The following is a 25,524-nucleotide window of genomic DNA, read 5'->3' as shown; positions in this document are numbered from 1 at the left end:
TGGAGGCATGGGATTATTTTGAGCCTGCATGTACTTTGCTCTTGATGTGAAACATTGAAACCCACAGGCAGCAAGCTTTCCATATGCAGAAGCTGCCCCTGGCTGTGCAAGAAGATATTTAGATGTGCAGATTATGAAGAAACTTTGTGGTCTTCTAAGGAAGGACTGCCTTGGGTAAAAACAAGTTTGAAAATTGAAGCTCTCTACGATCTAATAGATCTAGATCTACCAAAATCTAACAGATGCCTGGATAAAGGGAATTAGTCATAAGAGGGAAGTCCTAAAACTGGTTTGAATCAGGTTTCAAAGGTGAGGGTTATGTTGGTTGTTCAAAGCCTTGGATTTCTCACCGTCACCAGGGTCAACAAATGGCAATCTGATGTGAAGTTCTGGCAAGACACAGTCTGGTTTGTAAAGGGCCTTATGCAAGTTAAAACAGAGCAGTTTGGGATCGTGTTTAGCACCTGTGGCTGGTGACTGCATAGTACACTAGGGGAGATGACTTATTTTTACCAGCATGGGATGCTTGTAGATTCAGCTGATATGGACCTATTATTTATGCATGTTTTGGCTAGGCCTTCCAGGCTGAGTTGGAGAATGTAGGTCAGCTGCCACCAGTTAGGCTCTGGTTTCTGAAAGAAGATTGCCAGCCCTATCCCAGTGCCTCTTGCCAGTGCCCTTTGGGCTTTGTTAACAGTCTGCTTCCTGGCTCCTTTCTGCACAGAAGACTATTAGTCATCTGGTATTCATTCGCCCAAGCGCAGCCATTGCAACAGTTAGTGTAACGGATGGCACCGCTAAGGGAAGAAGAAAGGACAGTTCCTGGTGTTCATGCTTCCCCAAGTCCTCTCCAGCCAGCATCCTGCAGGGCACACATGGATCCACACAAGATGAATGGGCAGGAAAGGGACCTGCTTCTGCACGGTCTCCTTTCAGTCACTGTGATCCTCTCATGTGCCTTTTGGGGTTACTGGAGGAAAACACGTGCTTTGCATGTTTGCTCAGTAAGTAAAGGAAATGGGTATCAAGCATGTTACATCCTTCCCAAACTGTTAATAATTTCCCACCACTTTGACTATTAATCTGAATATTTGGTATGGACAAAATCACAGTAGATTAAATAGTGTTTTCAGTTCCAGCTGGGTGTGATTGCTGTAATTGTTGTCAGGCAATATCTGAAGATATTTCTGTCTAAATACAAAACCTAACCGATAGGAGAGGGAAGAAGGGACTGCTAATGAGATTATGAAGTAAAATATCAATGAATGACAACCTCTATTGTGAGACTGGGGGAAGAGGACAGTAATTTATGCAAAACCAATAGAGGCACACCTTGGTTTGCACGTTAATTATGGATTGAAATTTGTAGTTTAAACAGTGGGATTTAATCTGTTACCTGAATTAGGGGGTTATAGTTAAAGTATGTGGAATAGACTGAATTAGGGATAAATATTTGAACCGTAAGTATTCCAAGTATTTAAACCAGAAGCAGGAAGAGGAAAGAAGTAGGAAGCAGTTGGGCTCGCTCTCTGTAAGGCTCTGAGACTAGGACTTGTGTATGCAACTGAGGGTTTTGTAGGTTTTTTTCTTTTTTTTCTCCCAGTCATGTTGATTATTGAATATTGTCGTTTCTTTTTTTCTTTTAAGGAAGTAAAAAACTTATGCAAGGTATGCATGTTTTTCTAGGAATAGCAGAAAACAGCAACATACTATTTCTGTACATCATTTATGTTAACATTCTGTTTACAGTGTCTCATATTTGTAAGAAATGTGCCATTGTAAATGCAAACAGAAGGTTAATTAAGAAGCAGAAACTTCTGATCAAAATTGGATGTATATTTAATACAGTTGATCACAGGGGGCAAGCCAAAAAATTAAATATAACATTTTATAGTGTTAAATTAAATATAACACTATAAAGTGTTACAAAAGGTAAATGCAGTGAATCCCTGTGATTTGTCTGGTGTTGTAGGTGATTAACTGTACAACAGACGTGTTTCCTGTGTTAGAGCTATATTCAGAACAGCAAACTGTTAGAAAACTTGGGCTGGAAGAAAAAAAAAAAAGCAGCACTTTAAGGCATGAGAGAAGAGGCCTTATTGTGTACTAGAGCTTCAAGGATACAGAGGGCTGCTGTCAGGATACCCCTGCAAGTCAGCTGGTCATCCTGCGGTTGAATGGTTCTTGCATAAACTTTGTAGTGAGTGGGTAACAGAGCAAATGGAGCAGGGAGAAAGGGAGAATCGCATGTTTATGCAAAAAGGAGAAAGGGAGAATCGCATGTTTATGCAAAAAGCATCATCTTTTAACTGTCAAAGTTTTAATGTGCTACGTTCAATATATTGTGTCATGTCAGTACCATAAGCACCTGATGGTTTCTTTAAGAGTTCATACAGGCCTGTGTTCGTCCCATCTAGCACTATCCATCCAACTGAACTCTCTCTATCTTCCTTTATAGTTGGTGAGAAGGATGTTTTTAGAGTGAAGCTGAGCCAGAGGTGCACCTCCAGAGAGTGACAGCTCTACAGCAGCTGCAGTGAACTGGGGTGACTGGTCTAGAACAGGTGGGAAGAATACGTGTGTATACCATCTGCTGTTCAGTGAGGCTCCCAGAATGGCTTTGGATAAAGATCTCGACTGGCCTTTGAGAATGCAGAATGCATTTTTTTTAAGCCCTTTGAAAGGAGGTTGGTAACACACATGCTGCCTTCTCAGAGAAGTCAAGCATCACCAACAGACAAATTAACCACGGTTACAAAATGGAAACATATTTTAATTTGCTTTGCAATTTAAAACAACAGAATACATCAGCATCTGTAGCACCCACCTTCTATTAAATTGTTTCAGCATCAAAGGGCTTTCACTGAGGATAAATTTTCTTTTGCTTTACATGGGTGGGTCACACTTAATTTTGGTTCTTGAATTCTGCATGAGGCTGTCTCCTATGATGACAAATCGTGCATGTACCTGCTTTTTTTCGTATACTCCTCCTGTGCAGGCTTTGGATGGGGGAGTGAAGCCATTTAATACCTTGGTAACATTTTTTTTTTTCCTGTACTTGAGAAGAAATCAGTCTTTATTTTATAAAACGTTGGCACAGTGATGGCACCTATTAAGCATTAAATGCTTCTATGTTATCCACTGTAAAGAATATCCATGAATAAAAAATGAACTACTTGAATCGATACTTTTCATTCTCTGCTTTCTTAATATTGCTTCTTGCTTTTATTCTCTTTACTAGCTTTTCATGATGGCAGTTTTCATTTCAAAAGAGGCAATGGCCCTGTTATTCTCCATTGCTTTTTTTCACCCACAGCGTTCACAGTAATGTGATAGGGAAGTTGGGAATTACAGTTTCGGAAAGGTGCATGAAGATAGTTTGTCTTTAAACATCTTCCCCCTCTCTTGCTACTGCTTAAGTCCTTTGGCATATCAGCTCTTTCCTTTTACCTCTTTTTATTATTTCATTTTATGATATGTTGTACATAGTCTGTGAACACAAAGTAAATTGATAGCCTCTGAATCAGAGGCTATTACAGCATATTGCTGATCAGGTGAGGTCTCCTGGCTCTCACTTATATAAATCTTAAATAATCCAGAGCACATCAGGTGCCCGTATAGGTTTAATAATAAAACTTCCCCCGTGTTAAATTCCTGGAGATCTTTGTCTTTGTAACAGCAGTCCTCATCAGGGTTATTAACGTAGAGTTATTAACTTTCAGATGTTCACTAAGAACAAGTCTTGTTCACTTCTCTTCGGTGTTCTTTTACTCATGTAATAAAATAGCATCCTTATATCTTTCTCACATCTGGGCTCGTCTCTTATGTGCAGAGGATAGTGGTGATTTACTGTCATAATTTAAAAAATCCCAAATTTTATGCTAAGTACAGTGGCCAGTGTTCATTGCAGCTGATAAAGCTTCACCAGAGGAAGGCTAGTTTGTAACAAAGGAATTGAGGATGATAATGATAGTCACTTGTTTGGAGAAATGGGTAGGTGTTAATGCTAGGCAAAGAATAAGTAAGCATATAATGGCCAGGTAGTGAGAATAACCCTCCAGTGCTGACTTCTCCCTTATTCTTTTTGTGATCAGAAAACTTGATTCTAATTTAGTGCAGATCTTTATCTTCCCCTTCCTTGTTAGTGTGGAGATGGTCACAGCTGGTGGTAGTAATGAGCCCATGTACCATACAAAGTCAGGGGAGTCCACAGTTCATTGCTGCAGTGCCTGGCCCTGTTTAATGAAGTTTTTTGAGAGCATGCAGCAGTAGGGTGTGCATTTTATGATGATGACAGAGCCTGTTAGGTTTTAAATACTTTTTTTTTTTTTTTTTTTTCCAGAAGCATGACAGGGTTTTCATGGAGCTTGGTGCTGTGTTTAAGGTTACATCACCATTTCCATTATAAATCCCTTGTTTCCAGCAGTGGTACTGTGCTGCAGCCCTGTTACAAAGTACTTAGCGGAAAAAGGTTTTGTCAAAATTAAGAAAGGAAAAATGTTCAGCCTCTTCCAGTGTTATGTTCATGAAATATATTGGAAAGGAAGAAAGTCTCCGTGCATGATTAAAATGGGCATAGATGCGACTTTTAAGGTGCTTGGAGTAAAGGGGAATGTCCTTAAATGCTGTGGGAATGTGAGGGTGGTTAAAGGTAGAGTGGGGTAGCACTCTTCATTAAGTAAGGACTGTGAAGTTATTGGCATTGACCTAGAGTAGTAAGCACAAATGTTAGCAAGGCTCCTGCAGTGAATAGGTGGTATGAGTGAGTAATGTTGTTCTGCTAGAGTTAATTGCTGCAGTGCACTGGGAACTGTGCCAACCGCAGGCTCTGGGTGCAGAGCTACTCCTTTATGTTATCATTTCTATTAAATGTGATTGCCAATGAAGACCTCTAGCTCACTTTATTCAGCTTGCTGCTGGAGTCATGACTTCTATTTTGTTGGTAACTGTTTTTAGCTTGGAAAAGAAACTCTTGGATCTTTACTGGTGGTGTGTTTGTGACTTGTAATAGACGTTTCTGGGATCTCAAACCATGTGCTTCAGAAAAATGGAAGAGGAAATTAATGGAACATCTGGCCTTTATTTTTAAGGGTCAGACTTTCATTTTTACTTTCTTGACTAAAGTTGCATGAATTTTAAGTTAATCTGGATTGCAGTGACCTTTTGACTAGGGTGAAGTACTATCTTGCCTTTCTGTTCCTTTTCCCAATTTTAAAAATTTCTTTTCCTGCATCTGTGAAGTGATAATTCTAGATGCTGCATAAGATAGTCATTCCTTGCTCATACACCCAGATCTAAACCTCTAATAGTTGGAGGCAGTTTGTGGTACTAAGTTAGTGAAAAAAACAAGCCTTGAGTTACTCAACTCCTAATAAATGAAATCTTCGTGGTTCTATTGACAGTCTTCTCGTGCTGGCCTTGTGGACTGTTGTAGCAATTCAGCAGTGTGCTGTAATACTGACTTCAAACTGAAAATCTATGAAAGAAGTGCTGTCTCTGCATTATTTCAGTTCTAAATTGTCTGTATTAATTTCTAATTTCCTGGTTTTAATGTCAATTAAATGAATAGTTGATTTAGAGCTAATAAAGCAAGTGGTATGTCAGATTTTTAGAGTGAGAGGGGATCTTCTGGCATTAATGCTAAACAGGCTTACATCTTACTCAGCCTACAACTTCAGTCTGCCAGTCAGACTTGTTTTTTCACATATTTTCCTAATAGTTTGCACATTTAGGGAATTGCTTTTTAGAAGGATAACTAAAAAAAAAAAATAAAATCAAATAGAGGTGTTTCATCAAGATCTGTTCTGATCATTAACAAAGGCTAGATGTGTGTGTGACATATATGTATGTACATATGTATCTGTATGTTTATGTGTCTGTTTTAAAACAGCAGGCTTCAGGCTTTAACCACATGGAGAATGTAATCACGTTAATTTTTCTTGGCCAAGAAATGGACTATTTATTCTCCTAAGTCCAAAAATGGACTTAAGAGGAAGATAAATAGGTGGAAGCAAGAGAGGCACTTGGGATTATAAGGAGGTCTGCTATTCTCCACCAGAGTTAGGGTTGTCTTTTCCCAATGATGGAGTCTTCTGTTAGAGTTTAAGCAAGCAGGATTTGAAATTACTGTACATCTAGAAGTGTGGTAGATGGTCAATTGCAGAAGGGCTAATCTTACAGGGCTCAAGTGGGACTTGCGTGATCCACCATGAGTTTCCAGTTCTACTCAATTTCTCATATGGCTTTGGGCAAGTAGCTTGAGTTCTGTTTGGATTGGGCTTTTTAATTTTTTCTTTTTTTTTAATGTTCTCCATCCTGCGAGATAAGGAAGTTTGATCTTAGCTCTACAAAGTGCCATGAAGGTAGTTTGGGAAGCATTCAGTGGATGAACATGGGCTTTTGCTCCTAACTTTAGCCCTGGGCTGCCATGATAGCCAGTCAGGTGGGGAGAAATGTCTGCAGAAAGTGACTCCAGATTTATGTACTTCAGAGCATAAATGAGGAAGTGAATGTGAGTTGCCCAGAAGCTGTGGTGTATTCTCTCTTTCCTTTCTACTGTTACAGCCTTTGTCTATTCTGGGTGCTTCCTTCCAAGCAGTCAGGGAGTCTCTGACCTAGGTTTGCTCCAGCAAGTAGGCAAGCTGCTCTGCTCTTCAGTTTTTGGCTCTGTTTCTGCAAGTCACTTGGCAGACTGATGTTTTGTTATGAAGCACATCTTTTGTACGTATATTTCTGTAGTGCTACCAACTATAATGACAAATTTTTATAAATTCAATTTTTGAACCAGTGTTGTGTGTATGTAGGTTTCTCAGGGGAGCCATCCTGCGAGCTGACTACCTGCAGAAGTGCATGCTCTGAAGTACGCAGTGCAATTCAAAAAAAGCTCTTTAAACCGGAAGAAACACTGGTGTCTAATGAGAAGTCTTGTGCTGATTTGAAATTTGATTTGAATTTATTTGATTTGAATGTGAGAACACATGCTACCAAAGCCACTTTTCTCAAGAGCTAATTGCTTTTAAGTCTTGAAAAAACCCATCTTGTGCATGCACATCTACAATTCTAAATGTCTTTAAGATAAATGTAGATTAACAAAATGTCTTGAGAGTGCTTGCCTGTACATGCACTTAACCTAAATGGTTGATGAACTGAATATATGAATGCTTCATTACAGAGAGACAGACGCAAGCCTGAAGTTTTCAATTTGAATGAAGAAAGCTGGGGCTGACTTTCATACGTATCCAAATTGTGTTCACATGTCTCCTTGCTAGAAATCTGCCGTGCATTTACAGTCTGATCTCATTCCTCTCCAGTAGGAGCAGATGGGGATTCTTGAACTTGGCCCAAATTCCTAGAAAGTCACTGCAGTGACATTTTGTAAAGGTGTGAGAGGGTGTGGGAATTTGGATGGCAGAGGGTGCCATAGCAGAGAATGATACAAAGAAGAAGCAGCAACACTTTCTTTCACTTTATGCAACACTGTGGCGATGACTGCGAATATAAAATATATCAGTGTGGTAGAATAAATGCTTCTCTCTTGCCATCTAGGTGTCATATCAAATGCATCCTCTTTGCTAGATATTTATGCACACAACCCCACCCACCCCCAATGTAATTAGCTCAGAATTATAATTCTTAATGACACTTTCAAATTGGAACATCCTAATACTTGAGCATTTCCCTCCCCCTCCCCAGTTTGTATTTGTATGGGAATTTTGGCTACCTTGTAGATATTTTGAGGCCTGTGAAGAAGATGGGTCTGAAAGCCACATGCAGGTATTTCCTATCCCTCTCTTCTGCACATGCCTGCCTGTTTCCTTGTGGTCTCACCGCTGCTGCTCCCTGCCCCCCGCGCCCCCCCCCCCCCCCCCCCCCCCCCCCTCGCACCTCAGGGAACCTTGGAGGGAGCACTCAAGCGCTTAGATCCCAAGTGATTTTGAACAAGAATGTGACTTTAGCTCTGCTACCTGTTGTACACTCATCCCTGCTTGTTCCATTAGATAACGTGTATTATTGTAAATGAACGGGGGGGGGGGGGGGGGGGGGGGGAAGTCTGAGGTGTTATATTTAGTAATAATAATTTTAAGGTTTTCCGTATTCTGCCTTTTTTAACAGGCTATTCTCACTTGCAGGCCAGACTGGTAATCATATTCACAGCTTTTCTGATTGAGAAGTTCTTACTTTGCTTCAGGGCTCGGAGATTTTGTAAGCAATCTTACAAGTTGGTTATCCCTAATTTAAAACAAAGTATTTAAGAGAACTGTGTGCGCTTCTGATGCAGTAACTTCTAAACACAAAATTCTGTTGCTTCTCTCAAAACATTGAATATTCACACCAGGAGAGGTCTGGTAGCTTTCCTTGAAAGTGTGTGGCTTCAGCCTCGGTGCCAGCAAGATTTTGCGTTAGATTGAAATTGCCATATTGTATCAGACTACAGTTGTCTCTCTATTTATTAGATACCTACTTGTGTGATGGGCTTTTCAAAGGAATGCTGAGCACATTTTTTGTCCTAGGTAGCATTAGTTTAATATGTAGAAAACCTGTATCTGTGTGTGTGTAAAATCATGTGCTAAGCTGAATCATTGCTTTGGAAATTATTTTCAGTTGGTGAACTTCAGTGTTTTGTGGGGTTTTTTTGGTTGTTTTTTTTTTTTAAGTTTCAATTTATCAGTTATTTTGTTCCACTATTCCAGCAAAAAATCAGATATTGTTGTATATTTCAAGTCCCTTGGGCCAGACACAACCGTGTAACAGGAGACTGAAGCAGGAAAGGGAATTATTGCTGGTGATTAGATGTATGCTGTTTTTCAGTATCTAGCAAGAAAACTGGCCAGATGTGTGGACTTCAAACCTGGTATCTATGTAATGCAGGTTGCTGGAATTAATATCTGTAATACCTAGCTCTGACTAGCATGGACTAGTCTTGCATACATCTCAACGCATGGTGTATGAGTCATTTACTACTCTCCTGACTGCACAGGCTTCTGTTTCTTAACTGACTACTTCCTCCTTTGTCTGTCTTTAAGACAAAATAGTCAGCACTGAAAATGGCTCATGTACAACCACCCTGCTGATGTGAACGTGCTGAGCCTCATCCTGAAAAATCACACTACAGCTTCCAGGCGCCTCTGGCATTGATACAGTGCTGTGGTCTCTGCTTCAGTGTGCCATATAAACCATGTGCAGTTTTTACCAGGCATTCATTCAGCCTAAAGGCACTCTGGTCCTGTATGAAACACATTGCCATTTGGCGCTGCTGTGTCAGCAGAGTGGTTTAGCAGTACAGTGAAAAGACACACCACAGAAAATGCAAGGAATAGTTTGCCTTTCAAGCTAAATACTCAAGCCAGCTGCTTTGGAGCAGCAAGCCTGCTGGATCCTATAAAACCACTTCTCTGGATGCAATGGATAATAGTGTCTCTTGCTGTTGAATCTTCTTCCTTGTAAGGAGCAGACCTCAGCTGACATCTCTCATGCTTTTTACCCCTGTTTTCAGGCCTGCACATGTGTTTGTAGTGTGGTTTTCTTTTGAACCGTATGATACCGTTCCTATAGTGAATCTTAATTTAATTCTTGTCTGACAAAGGTCCTCTTGTCTGTTTTACATGAAGCACATGCTGACATCCTCTCAATTCTTTTCATCAAGTATTTGACAGCATAATTATGTATGAAGAGTCATTCAGACCATGCTGACTTATACCTGCTGAAAGATCTGGCCCACAGCATGTATTTCTCTCTTGGGTTTGATTTACTCTGTGTTTGGAAGGTATATATAAATGGGGGGTGGGGGGGAGGGGAGGGGGATGGGCATCGGTATTCAAAAGCTGCAATTGTTTCTTTATTTGACTCTTAAACTACCAGGTTTATATTTCATTTGCTATATGGAAATAGAACTGGTAACTTGCAATTGCTGATACATGGATAATAGAAAGGATTTAGAAGGGTATGAAAGAATTGCATACCCTTCTAAATCATAATTTCACATACTACATGAAATTTTAGGGTTTTGGTGACTATGAGGTTAATGGTTTGCTGCTGAAAGCTTTATGGTTGCTGTACTTTTTGGACAACTGGGCCTCAAGTGATCGCTGGAATAAAGGAGACTCCTTGGATCCTGCCTATCTTGTTACTTTATTCAATGGCAAGTCAGCACCTAATAAGAGATGACCTGGTAATTTTCTAGCCTCTTGTTGAACACAGGTTTTAGTAGCAGTGGTGAGCTGTGAGAGTTTCTTAAGTCTGCTCTGGAAATCCCTGGGATGGCTGGCCACAGGCATTTTGTCCAAGATTCAGGTAATGTGCAAGCCAACAGCTGTGTAGTTCTTGCACCCCCACTCCTATATATGCTACATGGGATTCAGCTTAAACAGGTTTGTTTACAAACGTCCTGGTTTCCTCATTGTGTCGGCTTTTTGTGAGACAATTTTGTAATACATGTTACTGTCCTTCTGTCTTGTTACCTTGCAATGAAACAAAATCCACGCCCTCTTTCACTGTGAATAAGCCCTGAGAGTTTATCTGACCAGTGACCTGTTTCGTGGTTGTCTGAGCTTTGCACAGCTGCAAAACTCAACTTTTTTTCTCCCCATTAACATAGTTGCAGAACAGGCGGATGTTTTTATGAAATGGATGTAACATCTGAGTAGATGGCTGAGAGCTGAGCCTGCATCACTGAGGTTTTAATACAGACTGTGACCACAGCAAAGATGGACACAGAGTACTTCACAGTTAGTGTGCAACTGGGTGATGGCAGAGCTGGGAGTTGAAACCGGGGCAGCACTCTGACTTCTGAGGTGGTAAGCCAACATACTCAGGATGTGATGCAGCCACTTCCAGAGAGACAGAACTCAGTGTTACTCCAGCTTCTACATCCTTTCTTTCCCTCATTTGGTCTTTTTAAGGAAGAAGTGCCTAACGCACCAAGTGAACAAACCCAGTAGGCAGGGAGGACCTTCCAAGTGAAGTTGAAGGCAAGACTTCTGTAACCAATATGAAGAAATGTCACCACTTCCCAGTTCCATCAGCTGGAGTGGAGCCAGCTGTTGCAGCAACTGGTAGCTCCTTGCCGAAGTGGAGCAGTTGTTTTTATTGCAGCTGCCAATGTGAGACCAGTTGGGTCTTGGGGAGGGCATGAACTAGTGCAGGACACCTCCTGCTTAACTGGGACAACTGTGCTTGTTGCCTATCAGAAAATAAGAGCAAGTGTGTTGAAGGAGAGCAGGGAAGTCCGTGTGTGGGCAGCTGTGAGAATCTGAGCCCTGGGATGGAAAGCTGCCAGCCTGGCTCCCAGTCCGCGACGGGTACAGCATCTTTAATATGGATCATGGGAAGACTCTCGTGCTTGTCACCCGAGAGATGCCCTGCCTGTCACTTGTACAGAAAGGAACAGAGCCACTACAGATGCTCCTTGTTCCGTACTTTAGCTTTTTCTTGGTAATTATGTGATTCACTGAGGATTTTTAATCCTGAGGATCAAATTGTTCAATTATACTTTTAACCTTTTTTTTAATGGCTTCTAGGACAACATTTTGCAGGTCCCTATCTCATTAATGACTTTATTCAGGGTGATGATCCAAGCAGGATGACTAATAATAGAATTTAACATTGTTGCTTTTGATTTGGCAGCTGTATGATGAACGGTGTCAAATTAAAATACTTTGTGTTCTGTGTGTTGCTCTGTAATCTGAACTCTTTTTGTGACAAGTGACATTAATTTTCATACAGTACTGGAAGAAAGAAATTGGGTATCTATTTCTGATTGCTACTGGTTAGGAATGTGATATGTATGTAGTGCAGTATAGATTGATTAGACTCATTATGCACAAAATGAAAATGTCAGACCACAAAAATAAGCAATAGAGTTGCATTTTTTTATTACACTTTTGCCTTGAGTTCTGCATAATTGAAAAAGGATCATACACACAAAAAATAACCTTGCCCTGAGAAACAGAACATCAGAGAAGAAAAAAGCCCTCTCAATTATTGGAATAAAACAAGTCCCAGGAGATTGAGGAGTATGATTTGTCTGAATAATTGCATACAAAGAAATATACGGGGAGAAAAATAGAAGAAATATGGATTCTGGTTTAGAATCTCAATGAGGAAACTGGGTTGCATCTCTTCCAAGCACAAGATTGTTTTCTGGGCTGTGGCAGAAGCAATGGAAACATTTCCAAACAAATCCTAGTGTTGCCATGCCTGGAAGATGTAGAAGGAAAGAAAATGTTCTTAGTGTGTTATTTTCTTTAAATAAGCTGCAGATGCCTTGTTTTAATAATTTAGTTCTTTCTTAAGACTAGGATCTGATGTCCAGACCCTTTGCCCTTTACCTTACTATAGAAGCACCATCAGTAGCACAGTTAGTCCTGAATTTTCTGTGCTGATGAGAACCATCCAAGCACTTATTTTTGCAAAATGGCACATTTAATGGCTTTCCCTGCCAGCCTGCCCTTTCCTGCCTCCACAGGGGAGCCAGGAGCTGCCTGATCTGTGGGACTTTCTTCTGGTGGGAAGGCATAAGGGAGAAGTGCCATTGCAAGGGAACTTTGTCACGGGCTTGTAAAAGCTGAGGGATGGAAAACAGGCTGGGTCAGAGAAACTCTGGAGAGAACAGTGCTCTCTGGGAACAGAGTGGTCTCTTGTGTATGGCAGCAGGAGGATATGTGCACCCGCTGCCTCTCAGTGCCTGTCATGGAGAGGATGGCCTCTGTGAAAGCATTGCAGATTTTCTCATGACCTCTGTGGTCTCCTCCAGATGTGCTAAAAATATCTCCTTCAATGGAGATCTGTTGAACAGATGATTATTTTTTATTTCTGTTATGTTTGATCTTGCTCTAAAAAAGTCATTGATCCGACCTGTTTGTATCTTCTGCTGTCGCCACATTAGCAAAGACTTGGCTTTGTATTCACATAGGAACTAGCCAGCCAGTTTGATGTTCTGTATGTTTATTAGCATTAAAAGCCAACACCTGGAGCTTAAAACAAGATGAACAACTGGGTTTAAATCACATCTTGTTTTGGACTGAGGTCAAGAATGAAAGATTTTGGCTCAAATGCTTCTGAGGAAGGAAGAGATGTCAGGGATGTGTAGGTGTGCTACAGCTCACCCTGGGGCAGGGAAGGGAAGGGATGGCCTCTTGAAGCTCCTTCCAGCCCAGTTTTTTATGATTCTGCAAAAATGTGATTACAGTGGTTGCTAGCTGTGCAAATTGCTGTAGATAAATTGCTTTCAGCAACTTGTGTGTGTTTTATGGCGCTTCATCGTTGTAGTTGATGCAGTCTTATGTAGGGAAAGTGCTACAGGTGCATTCATACAGGTCTCCAGCATCGTGCTACTGTGTATGAAGGTTAACTGAGGCCGTTGACCTTGCCAGCACTTCTGCCTATGCAACTCAGTGGAGAACTGTAATATTAATATAGTGCACGTTTCCTGAGTGTGTCAGATAAGATGAGGAAGATTCATTGATTTTAGTAGACTGGCTCCAGCTTGTGCCAGCTGAGCATTCTAACCTGATGCTATTTATAGTAGTATTTTGAGTGTATCTCAATGTCAAAATTCAAAATCTCTTGAATACGTGGGTCTGATTCTCCAAGTACACCTGTAATTTCTGAGCTCCTCAATTCTTGGTAATGACGTTGAGCTGCGTATGAAGTGGCCGTTATTCAGGACTGCAAATACTTAAGTATTAAAAAATCCTAACAACTGAAAACCAGAAAACTCCACAATCCTTCCCCACACCCCCAAAACACTGAAAACAACAACAACAAAATAAACAGCAACAACAACAAAACTGCCCCCCATAAAACCAGACTGCAAGAATATCAGGTTGATCACCTGGAAACAGTATTTTAAAACTCTGTCTTCAAATTTTTCCACCTATTTAATACTGGGAACTATCTGTTCATATGTGTTTTTGACTGAGTGCTCTGGGAACAGCAGTGAAAATCTTTCAAGTATTTCCACACAGACCTATTTTGGTAGAATTTATTCTGAAACTCATCTTTGTTGAAAAACGTCTCTGGGCCAGATTTATCCCTGGAGTAATTTTCCTTTTTTTTTTAATAGCATTGCAGGAAGGGTGAATTTGGCATGTGTTTTAATTTATAACACAGGAAATATGTACAGCTACAGCACATCTTTGCCCAGGGTATGGTACACAAGGGGAAAACATGCATGATTCTATTAGTACTTTGTTAATTTAAATGCTGTATCTGTTATTATAATTAATCTCTTTGACTTTTGTTGTTGAGTTTCTAAATCCTACTCTATCTACCCAGCTCTGGGGCCTCCAGCATAAGGGGACATGGACCTGTTGGAGTGAGCCCAGAAGGCTACAGGGAGACTTGAGAAGAGCTCCCAGTACCTAAAGGGGCTGACAAAGCTGGGGAGGGACATTTTACAAGGGCTTGCAGCAACAGGACAAGGGGGAATGGCTTTAACCTGAAAGAGGGGAGATTTAGATTGGATACTGGGAAGAAATTCTTTACTGTGAGGGTGGCAAGGCGCTGGCACAGACTGCCCAGAGCAGCTGTGGCTGCCCCATCCCTGGGGGTGCTCAAGGCCAGGTTGGACGGGGCTGGGAGCAACCTGGGTTAGTGGAAGAGGTCCCTGTCCGTGGCAGGAGGATGGAACTAGGTGATCTTAAAGATCCCTTCCACCCAAACCATTCTATGATACTATAAGACTATTTTTATTTTCCCAGCTGCAGCACTGACTGAAAAGCCTCGCAGCTTCTTGAAGCATTAAGCAGCTTTGCAACTTCCTCTCTCTCTGCATCAATAATCTAATATCTTTGCTGCTAGCACTTTGTTTTGAAGCTGGGAGATGTAAATCTGTCTTCCTTTCTGCTTGTACCAGCGCCTATTTCCTCCTATCTTCACAGAAAGAAAAATGCCACAAGAGACTTTCTTCTTTTCTGCCTTTTTTTTTTTTTTCCCTCTCCTCCCCTCCTCCCTTTTTAGGTTAGAATGTGCTCAAACTGAATTTAAAAACTGCATCTCTTGGAGACACAGTTTAGGTACATTATGTTCATTGGCATTTGGTATGTATTCAAAAAAACACTTCCATTAAAGTAATTTCTCAAACTGGAAACCAGAGTAGTAAACTACTAAGTACTACTTGTGTTTGGTGGCCTGGATATAACAGAAATATTTCCATCGGTATTTCCAGTGGTGCAATTTATATTGCCTTCAAGCAGAACTCTGTGCCTCTTGCTTAACCAGGATGCACAGAAGTGAGAAGTTTCCAGCTGTGCGAGCTGACCTGGTGATGGTGGCCACATCTGTGCTTGTGGAGAGCAGTAGTTCTGCTCAAGGGCTTCCTTCACTCGTGTGGGTGTCCTGGGACCGGGAGGGCTCTGTCACCTTGGGTGCAGTATCTCTTTCAGTGTTGGACTGCTTTTGTTGATCAGTGCAAGCATTCTCAAAAACATGTTTATCCCATCCTGATATAAATGTGATCGATTGTAGAATCACAGAAGGGTTTGAGTTGGAAGGGACCTTTAAAATTCATCTAATCCAGCCCCCCTGCCGGGGGCAGGTACACCTCCCACCAGCCCAGGTTGCTCCCAGCCCCGTCCAGCCTGGCCTTGAGCACCCCCAGGGATGGGGCACCCACAGCTGCTCTGGGCAGCCTCTGCCAATGCCTTGCCACCCTCATCATAAACGATTTCTTCCCTATGTCCAACTTAAACCTACCCTCTTTCAGCTTAAAACTGTTGCCCCTTGTCCTGTCACTACAGCCCCTGCTAAAAAGTCTTTCTCCATCTTTCCTATAAGCCCCCTTTAAGTATCAAAAGGCCACAGTCAGGTCTCTGTGGAGCCTTTACTTCTCCAGACTGAACAACCTCAACTCTCCCAGCCCTCTGATAATTTTTGTGGCCCTCCTCTGGACCTGCTCTAACAGGTCTGTTTTTGGAGATGCTGGGTTTTTTTCCTCTAGAGAAAAAGTCTAGATTGGCTTAGACTGGCTGAAAGGACCAGCTTAGTTTGGCTACGTATCTTTGTAGATGTCACTGTTAGACGTAGTGGATTGTCCCACTTAGTGACTGTGGTTTTGTTCCATCCATGATCTGCTCCTGGTGTTTAGCTAGCCACTTCCATGCCAGGAGATGAGCATTTCTTGCTAAGTTTGGGTGCTTGGTGAGTAGGGTGTGTGTGTACATCCTCTGAGCAGTCAGTACTGGAGAATCCACTGGGGATGGATTTGTTCCACTATTCTTTGGGCTTCTACATACAGGACTAAATAATAGTTTTCACTGTATAGCATCTGCTACGTAGTAACTTCGTGCAATAATTGATAACAAGTTCTGGGTCCTCACTGGATTTCTGATGAAGAAGACCCAAATGTGTTAGACTCAGTGACCCTTCTCCCCATTCTTTTGAACAGTTTGGCTTCCAGGTATGACAGCCCTTTCCTCTCTTCAGTGTTCCCAGTCATTGGGACTTTCCACAGTTGCATAACGGTTTAGTCACAGTCACCTTCCTGCATTGGGAGGAAGGGGTTTGTTTCCCCCATATGTAGCAGGTAGGAGGGGTTCTTCTTCGGTTCAGCTTCCCTCCTGCCGTGGATTGTAGGAGCACATTGCTGTGATTCTTTAGATGACTAGTTCAGACTGACAACATTAATGGCACTTGCAGTCATTTTGTTATCTAGATAATTAATCCACAAGGTATTGCACACAATGTGGTGAAAAATACAGGAAATTGTTAAACTGAGTATTTTCCACGGTTTTGTATTATGCAGTATGTGAAGCTGGAAGTAACTGGCATACTGGAGATACTGGAGAAAACAGTAGCAGATTTGATTTGTTCAGTATTACTGTAGTTTATGAAATCTGGAACTTCTGTTTTGATTTTTGAAGGGACCTTTCCCACTGCTATTAAAAAACAATTTGGGAGTCTAGGCTCCCTGGACTTCTCATAACCCCAGTGGAGGAAGGCAAGTGTGTCTGGAAACTGCCTGAGAGTGGTGATATTTAACATTAGTGCTCAGTATAGCTACTTTGATTTGCCCTCAGGATAACCATGCTAATGCTATAAGGAGCTTGTTTTCCTATTTTAGTTACAGCAGTTAAAGGCCTAAAGGTAGGTGACATGAATGCTTCTGTAAGTATGTATGTTTTAATCAAACAATTCTTTATAATAGATAATAATCATAATGGTATAAACAAGGGTTAGAGTGGGATAGAGAAAAGGTCTTAAGTGAGACAGAGGGAAGTGGTTGATGTCTTTGGTTTTTAGCTGAGATCTTGGGTAAGATTAATAGAAGGTGTTTACGACTGAACTATGTTGATTTATCTGATGTAAAGAAGGGGAGAATGAGATGTGAGAATCTGGATGACGTTCTTGTTGCCTTGGTGTTCCATGTGGCTGCCTGACTCATTATAACATACTGCCTCCTCCTGCTTCTTAAGTCACTTGTGGAAGTAATGCGGCTGTCCCATGGGAGTTTTGTGAGAAGGGGTATTTAAAAAACATATTCAGAGGTTTTCTCTAAAATTGATGTCAGCACCCTCTAGCAATGGGAATACCCTCTGGAGAAGATTAAAGAGCTCTGTGCATAAATCTCTTTTCCCTGATAAGAGCCTGTGCGCTAGCTTCTACAAACGCTTTCATTTTGACTCTACTGGAAACAGCTAATAAGTTTGTTAATCTCCCTACTAGTGAGACTGGTACTTCTGATGGTGGGCAGGCACATTTAGTGGCATGCACTCTAGCAAACCCACTGTGGCTGTCTTGCGAAGTTCATCCATTGACTTAAAACTTTTGATGGTCTTATTGTCATTTTTTAATCACTGTGTTGGTTTAACCAAACATTGTTTTCCTGGAAGCACTGGGTTTTCAGTGGTAGTAAATGGTTGTGTTGAATAGAAGCTGTAGGAAAACAGTGAGTGCAGTGGGATGCGGATCAAAACTAATTTGCAGACATATACTTCCTGAATCAAAATCTGAATCCCTGTACAACCAGAGACTTGCTGTTTGTTCCACCAGGCCCTGAGGTGTAGGTTTGTTTGTGAGAGGGAAATGGCTCTTGAAAGAAGGTGTTTAACCTGAAACTGTGGAGTTGTTAGCTTAGCTATGCACAAGATGATGCCTTGCTGGTGGACTCTCATGGAGGTGACTGTCACCCTGCTCAAAGACACATAATATTGCATCTCATGCAGCCCGACTTTGCAGCAAACAGATTAGTAGTGCTGGGAAGGTGAGGTTTGGGGACGAAGGTGGCACATCTCTTTGTTTAGAGAATCTAAACTAAACGGTTACCTAAAATGTGAGCAGGACGTTACCTTTGTGTGAAAGACGAGCTGAGGGTTGTGTCTCTGGAAAGATGCAATATTGGCTGAGGGCAGTCAAAGGTAAAATTTCCAAATGTTCTCCTATTTTGTAAGCCCCAAAGGCTTCCAGGAAGATACAGGATATAAAATGGGGGTAATGATTCACACCCCTGCATAGACTGTAAGTTTGTGGACATAATGACTCTCTCAGGTGTGTGTGGACAGTGCTGTAATTTTTATTCTAATTGCTGTTTGTAAAATAAATGTATAACATGAGCTGTAATGAAACTTGAACAATAATGACTGAAATCTTGTCTTTTCAGCTTTTTGTAACTCCTTCCTCATGGCCTGCATATATCATGAAAGATGAAGGAGCTGGGATTTTTTCTCTGACCACATCCTTGGTAGACATCTTTCACTTTTCCACCTGCACTTTTTAGTCTGATCTTACGTGTTACTGGGTTTCTAACCTTTTCCTGCAGGTTGTAGTGCTTTGTCTGTAGGGTTGAAGTGGTATGATTCTCCGCGCTAGCTGATCGTGTTTATGCTGGCATAGCTGTTCCCAGTCTAGAGTAACTTTGCTTGACACTGACAGAGGTAGACATGTGTGTTGAATTTCCCTAGTACGTTGCACTGGAGGAAGTTGCATGATCCCAGCTGACTGCGTCTGTCTCTTCTGGGGGTTTTGCTTCCTGGCAGGGCCTGTTTGCTCACGTGGGTGCAGCACGAGCAGATCACTGCTGTAGAGTTTCTCAAATACGGCTGATTTGGGACTGGCTGGAGCAAGCTGTCATCTGCTGGAAGATCCTTAAGATGCAGATCTAGTTGAGCTAGCATTATGTTCAAACCATATTCAAATATTTACTAGTTGTAGTTTGGTGCTGTTGGTACCCGTGACGATGCTCTCAGCAGTGCTGGAAATGTGTAGGTGAGAGAAAAATAAGTATTAATGACAAATCTGTGCAGGGGAAGGCTTCTGGATTACTTCTGATAGCCTGTTTGCTTTCATAACCAAATGTGTTTCTAAACTGGAAGTGGATCCTGTTGCTGTCTGGCAGTAAAAGTGCTGCTTTTGTTGTGTTTCTGTGCAGCTTTTCCAATCTTTTTTGGGATCGATGCTCAAGCAGGTGGGGCAACGTCCTCTGTGCAGGCAGAGTGCTGTGTTCATTCTAGTGGGTAGGAATGCTGTGTTTATGATATCATATATCTCAATATGAAAAACATCTATGGCTGACTTGTTAGTGTTCACATTTAAAGGATGACTGTTAGTATTCTCTTGGTGAAATGGGCCTTAACTGTAGCAAACATTTGCTGTAATCTTAAACACTAATGTATGGTAGACTTACATTAACATAGTGACTGAAGATGCAGTATTTACACTCTACTGAGCACTGAGCCTGTTGAGGAGTACATACTGTTTTAAAGAGGACAGATTTTGATAAATGGGCCTCTGTCTTATTACTAACATGATCAAGAAGAACGTGCTGTATTCACCAGTGGGATAGGAAAGCCCTCCAGCACCCAGCTCTCATTCTGGCTTTTCAATGTGGATCTTCGTTTTGGAGTAGTTTCTGAGAACATATTTACTAGTGCAGCTTACAAAACATGTGTTTAATGTGTCTTTTTTTGTTGTTAAGATTATAAATATGTAGACAAATAACAAGAAAGAAAACACTAGGGACTTTGGTACTAACTTGGGAAGGAAAAATAATAATAAAAATAGCCTGGGGGTGAAAACGGCGTCGGTCCTTCAGGCATAAGACTTGTAAATCCCTGGTTTTCCTTTTGCAGTACAAAGAAGTTCACAGCCTCTGTGTTATTAATTGTAACATCTTTTCTGATTGTTCATCTGTATATCTGTTAATCCATAACTTTTTAGCTTATTTTAAACATCATAATTTTCTAAAATTCATTCAGCATATTACCTATTTAGATTTAGCCTCTTGATTCTAAAACAAGCATTTGTTCAATCCTAAAATAAAAGTGCTTTACATGAAATGGCTCCAAAACTTTTGACAAAACACTGCCTGTAATAGAACAAAGCATAGCATTGTCATAATTTATGTTGTTTCTTACTGATCTGCTCATCCAAAAAAGCTTGTCTTGCGCTCTCAGCATTTGGTATCCGACATGTTGTCTTGTGCTGACAACCACAGCCTGTTCCAGATTAATTTAAGCCTCAGTGACTTGCTCAGCATCACAAATCCAGTTTTTGGTAGTGTTGAGAATAGAGCCTCTCTCTTGTCGCGACTCGGTTCCTCGCTGTAATTACGGGGCAGCTTTCCTGCTGAGTGAGCAAGCCTCTCTTGTGACCAAGCCCATTGTAATGAACAGGTCGCACTTTATCTATTGATGAATTCCCCTTGCTCAGTAATTTTTTTCAGTTTTAAAACATAATTCCTCAGTGAATCGTGGTAAAACTTGATTGTCTAATTAAAAAAAAAGAAGCAATGTTGATTTTCTACTTTGGCAATCTGGAATTCTCCACCACTTGTTAAGCAAGCAGGTTGAGAAAGTGATTGTGTTGTAAGATGCTGGACAAGCTGTGGTGTGTGTGGGAACTTGAGCAACTTGGGTTAAAAATGTTCTGAAGGGTTGTGGAAAAACTAGTAACAGGTCAAGAATTTACAGTAAAGGGGCTTCCACCTCCTTTTATTTTTTAGAAATAGTGCTCACATTTGCAGACCACTTTTCTGTAGTGACGTACAACCTGAGGAATCAAGAATGCATGAGATGCTTACACAAATATCAGTTCCCCTTTCACCCTTGATCACAAAGATAGTTCCTCTCCTTCTAATAAATCCATAATTTTTTTGTAGGTTATGCAGTCATGGAGAAAACTAGTAATTAAATTAGTGATAGGAAATACAAAAGGCAGTGTGTGCTGGGATGTGATAGGGCACGATGTGTTCACTGGAGTGCTGGGTACTCACCCGTGGCCATTTGTTGGAGTGCCTTCTGGTTGCAAAACAGAGGTATACTTTTCTAAAACCATGGGGGGGTCATACAGGCTTGTTGGGTTTTTAATTAGAATTTTTCTGTTTGTTGTTTTTTTTTTTTTTTTTTTTTTTTAATAGACCATTTAGCTATTGAAGGAGAGCAGGAAGACCACAGAAACCCCTCTTGCTATTGTTTCCTTCCTCTTCCTTCATTCTACAAACATCTGGGACAGTAAGATGGTATCCTGCTGGGGACATTGCATGGTGACATTTTTAAGGAGTCCTTAACATGCAGTTTGTTGTCGGCATATAAAGTTCGTGCGCCTGAAACTTTCCCTCTTCGGTTGCAACCCTAGCAGGTGCTAAGTTGTCTGTTCAGCAGGGAAACAAAAAGCAGGGCTGGCTTCAGGCGTGAAGAGGTGCAGCTGGCAATTGGCGGTTATGATTGCCTATCAATAGGTATTCATTGTATTAATTAAGCTGCTGCTGTTAAAACCGGAGCTAGGGGACAGCTTTTCAGCCTGCTTGCTGTAAAGTAAGCCGAGTCACCTGTGAAATGGTGTTAATAACAGGGCTTCAAGGCCTGTGAGAAGGCTTTTTTAGACCCTTTTCTCTTCAGGCTGACAGCACCCTCTTTCAGAGACCTGGCAGTCGGGTTGTCTATATGTGAATGACAAATAGCATTCACTTCTCTGGAAGCTCTGTACGTTGCTTTTGTGAATCTTGACTAGCAAGAGCCAAGCTGTGACCTAATACTGCTTTTGTTCCTCAGCTGCAGGCACCTTACGACAAAGACTTTCAGCTCCTTTCTTGGCTTCACTTGAGTCTTATTTTGCAGTCCTTTGGGTTTTGGCTTCTTTAAGTTTTTTCTCTATTTTTGAGCATGAAAATATAAGAATATGCACGTTTTATTTTCCTTTATGAGACCATTGTGGACTAGCATGTGACTTTTTTGGGATGCAGGTGGTTTGTTTTAACAATTTGATGGAGATCCCTGTAGTGCCTCTTAGGACTACTCAGGTTTTTTACTTGCATGTTCAACTTACATACTTAAAGAGTTCTTCCAGTTCAAGAACAGTACAGTTCAGTTCCACTTCTGTAGCACATAAAGCAAGTGAACTGTCCTCTCAAAAGCCCCGGAACAAGGTGTGAGGAGCAGAGCTGAGTGGTCCTACTGATTCTGGTGGCGTGGCTGGCCCCCTTCATGAGCCCTGGTGAGGAAGGACAGTCTGAGACTTTCCTCCAGGTGGTCTGTCAAGCAGAAAGGTAACAATTGAAGGAAATTCCTTCCCTGTCACCAGCTCACAAGCTCAACAAACAATCCCTTTGTGGAGAGACTGGGGTCATCCCTCTAGTTTCTTATTTCTCTTCATTAAGTACTTGGAATTTGTTGAGCAGTTCCTTTCTGGAGGAATTAGGGAGTGGTGGTCTGTTTCTCCCTTCCTGAACCTCTTGAAACCTTTCTGAGAAAACAAAACAAAAGAAGATGACAGAAAGCATCCTAGAAACAGTCCTGTGTCACTGTACACAATTTCTTCTGCCAGGGTATAAGCTAAAATCTCCTCTGTGTACATGCTAAGTCTATGTGACTGCTTTTGTTTTAGGTGTTGATATTGTGGGTTCTTCATTCCAGGGAGGCTAAAAGGCAACTCAGTTGTGTGAGCAACACATCAAAATACTTTTCAGATGGAGGCATGTTTCTTTAGAAAACAACACCCTTCTGTCTGAGGAGCAAGGCAAGCTGTGTTATCCTTGAATGTCCAGCATACTGACTGATACTTAGCCCCTGCCCTGGCGTCAGAGCTTCCTGATTTATGAGGTTGCAGTAGAAGCTGCTGGTTGTAGCTGATAATAAAGAGCATGTAAAAAGTCACTAGCTTTGACAGATGTGACCCAGTGTCAACATTTTTTTCAATTTCTGTTTTCTATAAATTCTTGTTTTTCAGAACTCTCGTTTCTTCCATCAAACAGGGAGAAGATGATGTTCCACTAAATGGCCTGTGGCATGTCGTGTTCTTTGCAGGTCTCCTGTTGATCACTGTTGCGGTTTAATAGCTTTATATATATCATGCTTGGCTGTCCTAAACCCATATGGTTTATGCCCTGCTTCCTGTAGCATACATTTCCAGGAGGCTTGTTCTGACTGACATGCATTCTTACACCCACTTGTTCCTTTTAAACCCATTAGGGTACCATGCCTTTGGTAAGGTCATGAGTAGAGAAGGGAGTGGAGCAGCCATTCTCATTAATTTCTTGCTCCACTTTTGGATGATCAGGTCATCAGTTTTAACTGGTGACCTTATTTTTGCCTTTTTCCTTCAGGTCTTTCTTCCTTGCCTTTATAGTGGTGGCACTTTCGACTGAGTTGCAGTGAGGAGCCACATACCTAAAATAACATCTCTGCCAGTGTCGGGTGGATAAAACAGGTCTGGGCAAGGAAGGGTGTCTCTTTGTGGACACAGTGCAGGCTGGAATGTGGATGTAGTTGCCTGAGCCAAGACTAACTCCTTGAGGTGAAGGTTTTATTTCTTTCCTGTGAGTACGCTGGGAGTGTGTTAGCTTGGCGTAGGAATAGGTTTAAGAAAAATCTTTTTGTTTCCTTTTCTCTGTTTCTAAGAAAAGATACTCCTTATGTTAAGAAATCAGAACAGAGGCTGGATGCTTGCTCTGCGCTGTATGCCACCAAAGAGCGGAAAAAAAGGAGCAATCTTTATGAAAGCAAATTCTGTCTTTTCTGTCATCCCCCCTTATTTTTGTTTTTTCTTCTCCTTCCTTCCTAGGAAAGGGGTTTCTTCCTAGAAAATGAAGGGAATTTGCGTTGTTGAGTTGGCGGGTAATTGATACATATCTGCCCGGTCTGAAGAAGTACTTAACTTTTGCATAACTACCTATGAATATATTTAGGAAGCTGGCAAGCTGCAGTGGACTGTGTGTTTTTCATTATGTTGGTGTTCTTAAATTTGTTGAAAACAGGCTTCTTTTATGGGTGGTAGAATTCCTTTTAAGTTGTAGAAACACCCAGAGGGGAGGGGAGACGTGACAGCTCAGCAGATCGTGCTGTGTTGTAACTCCAGGCAGGATGCTGGGCAGGATGCTGGTGTGCCCTAAGGAACAGCATGTGGCATGAAACAAAATCTGGAGGTTCACCAGCCCCACTGCTCACTGACTGACAAGACTCGGGGGTTTACAGTGCTGGTGTAACTTAGGCAGCATGTGAAATGCTTAGCTCGCTTGGTCTCATTTTTGCTGCTGTAGCCACTGAATGCATAACAACCTGATTAATGCAGGGATTTTCATCTTCTGACCCTCTTGCAAACACTTACTAATTGCATTCATAGATTTATACATTTGTAAAACAAGAAGGAATAATTATAATCCTGTGATTTGGTCTCTCTGTGCAATGGAATACAAATCTTTTACTAAATCTAGTGTTTTACTCCCCTCAATTTAAAAGCGTATATCTTATTTTAGGAACTTGTTTTCTAGCCTCAGTCTCCAGTAGCTGAAATTTCTAAGTTCATTGTCAGACTTGTTGCTTATAGGATAATCAGTTTGGTCTTAATCTTCACTTTTTAAAACTCAGATGAACAGAGCTCTTAGAAATAGCTCAATAGGCATGTTCTCCAGCTCATAGATACTGCTCTTCCATTTGCTTCTTAACTTCCTATTTTATTTATAAACAAGAAAACTGTTTGCTGTGCCAATCATATTTACATGGTTGCCAAGTAACTTGCCTCTTCTCTTGGCCCAAAATTTTGTCACATCTATCAAAGGTCATTTTATAACTTTTTGGCGTAAATCTGGCATAGATTCTGCCTGGTTGAATATTTGCTAGGATGCTCCATCATTGTCATCTGTCATCATCATAGCATCTAGAACAGGATTTCTGTTTCAGGAGTATGAGCTACACTCTTTTGTTCCTGGATGTTGCTTGGCCTCACTGGGACACACGTTACTCACTTGTTTTGCTTGTTAGATCTTGTGAAGAAAATGCAGAACAAGTGCAGAAACAACCACCACCTCCGTGTTTCTCTTTTCCCTGGAAGAATCTTGCTGAAGTCTTGTAGACTGTATTTTAAGAGCATTCAGGATTCACCAGTCTCCTTTTAAGCATCTCAAGTCAGATGTTTGACATTTTTCCACTCTCTCAATCAATAAAGCTGCTGGCTGCTCTGGATTTCCCCCCTCTCCCTCAGAAATACCTCTTCAGTGTTAAAACTTTAAATTTGAAGAATCACTGTCCTCTAATGCTGATGTTTTCAGAAATGGAATAACTTATAGGTAAGATTTTCTGCTAAAATGTGGTGTGGGAT

The 25,524-nt window shown here is 41.3% G+C and overlaps 1 protein-coding gene across 3 annotated transcripts in view; it reads left to right on the top strand.

Annotated features, from left to right (window-relative positions):
• FAM107B (family with sequence similarity 107 member B) overlaps positions 1-25,524 on the top strand; it is a 62,610-nt gene that overhangs the window by 19,587 nt on the left and 17,499 nt on the right. Inside the window, exon 2 of one of the 3 annotated variants that reach the window (XM_040595503.1) lies at positions 2,459-2,564. The exons of 1 other annotated variant lie outside the window; for it this stretch is intronic. The gene's annotated coding sequence lies outside the window, so the exon portion shown is untranslated. Of the gene's footprint in view, positions 1-2,458; positions 2,565-19,093; positions 19,201-25,524 lie in introns of those variants that run through there. One more of the 3 variants, XM_040595500.1, reaches the window with a different exon arrangement.

The sequence above is a fragment of the Falco naumanni genome, chromosome 5 (assembly GCF_017639655.2).
Source record: "Falco naumanni isolate bFalNau1 chromosome 5, bFalNau1.pat, whole genome shotgun sequence".
Classification (NCBI taxonomy): Eukaryota; Metazoa; Chordata; class Aves; order Falconiformes; family Falconidae; genus Falco; species Falco naumanni.
This window is presented reverse-complemented; position numbering and strand designations above follow the sequence as displayed.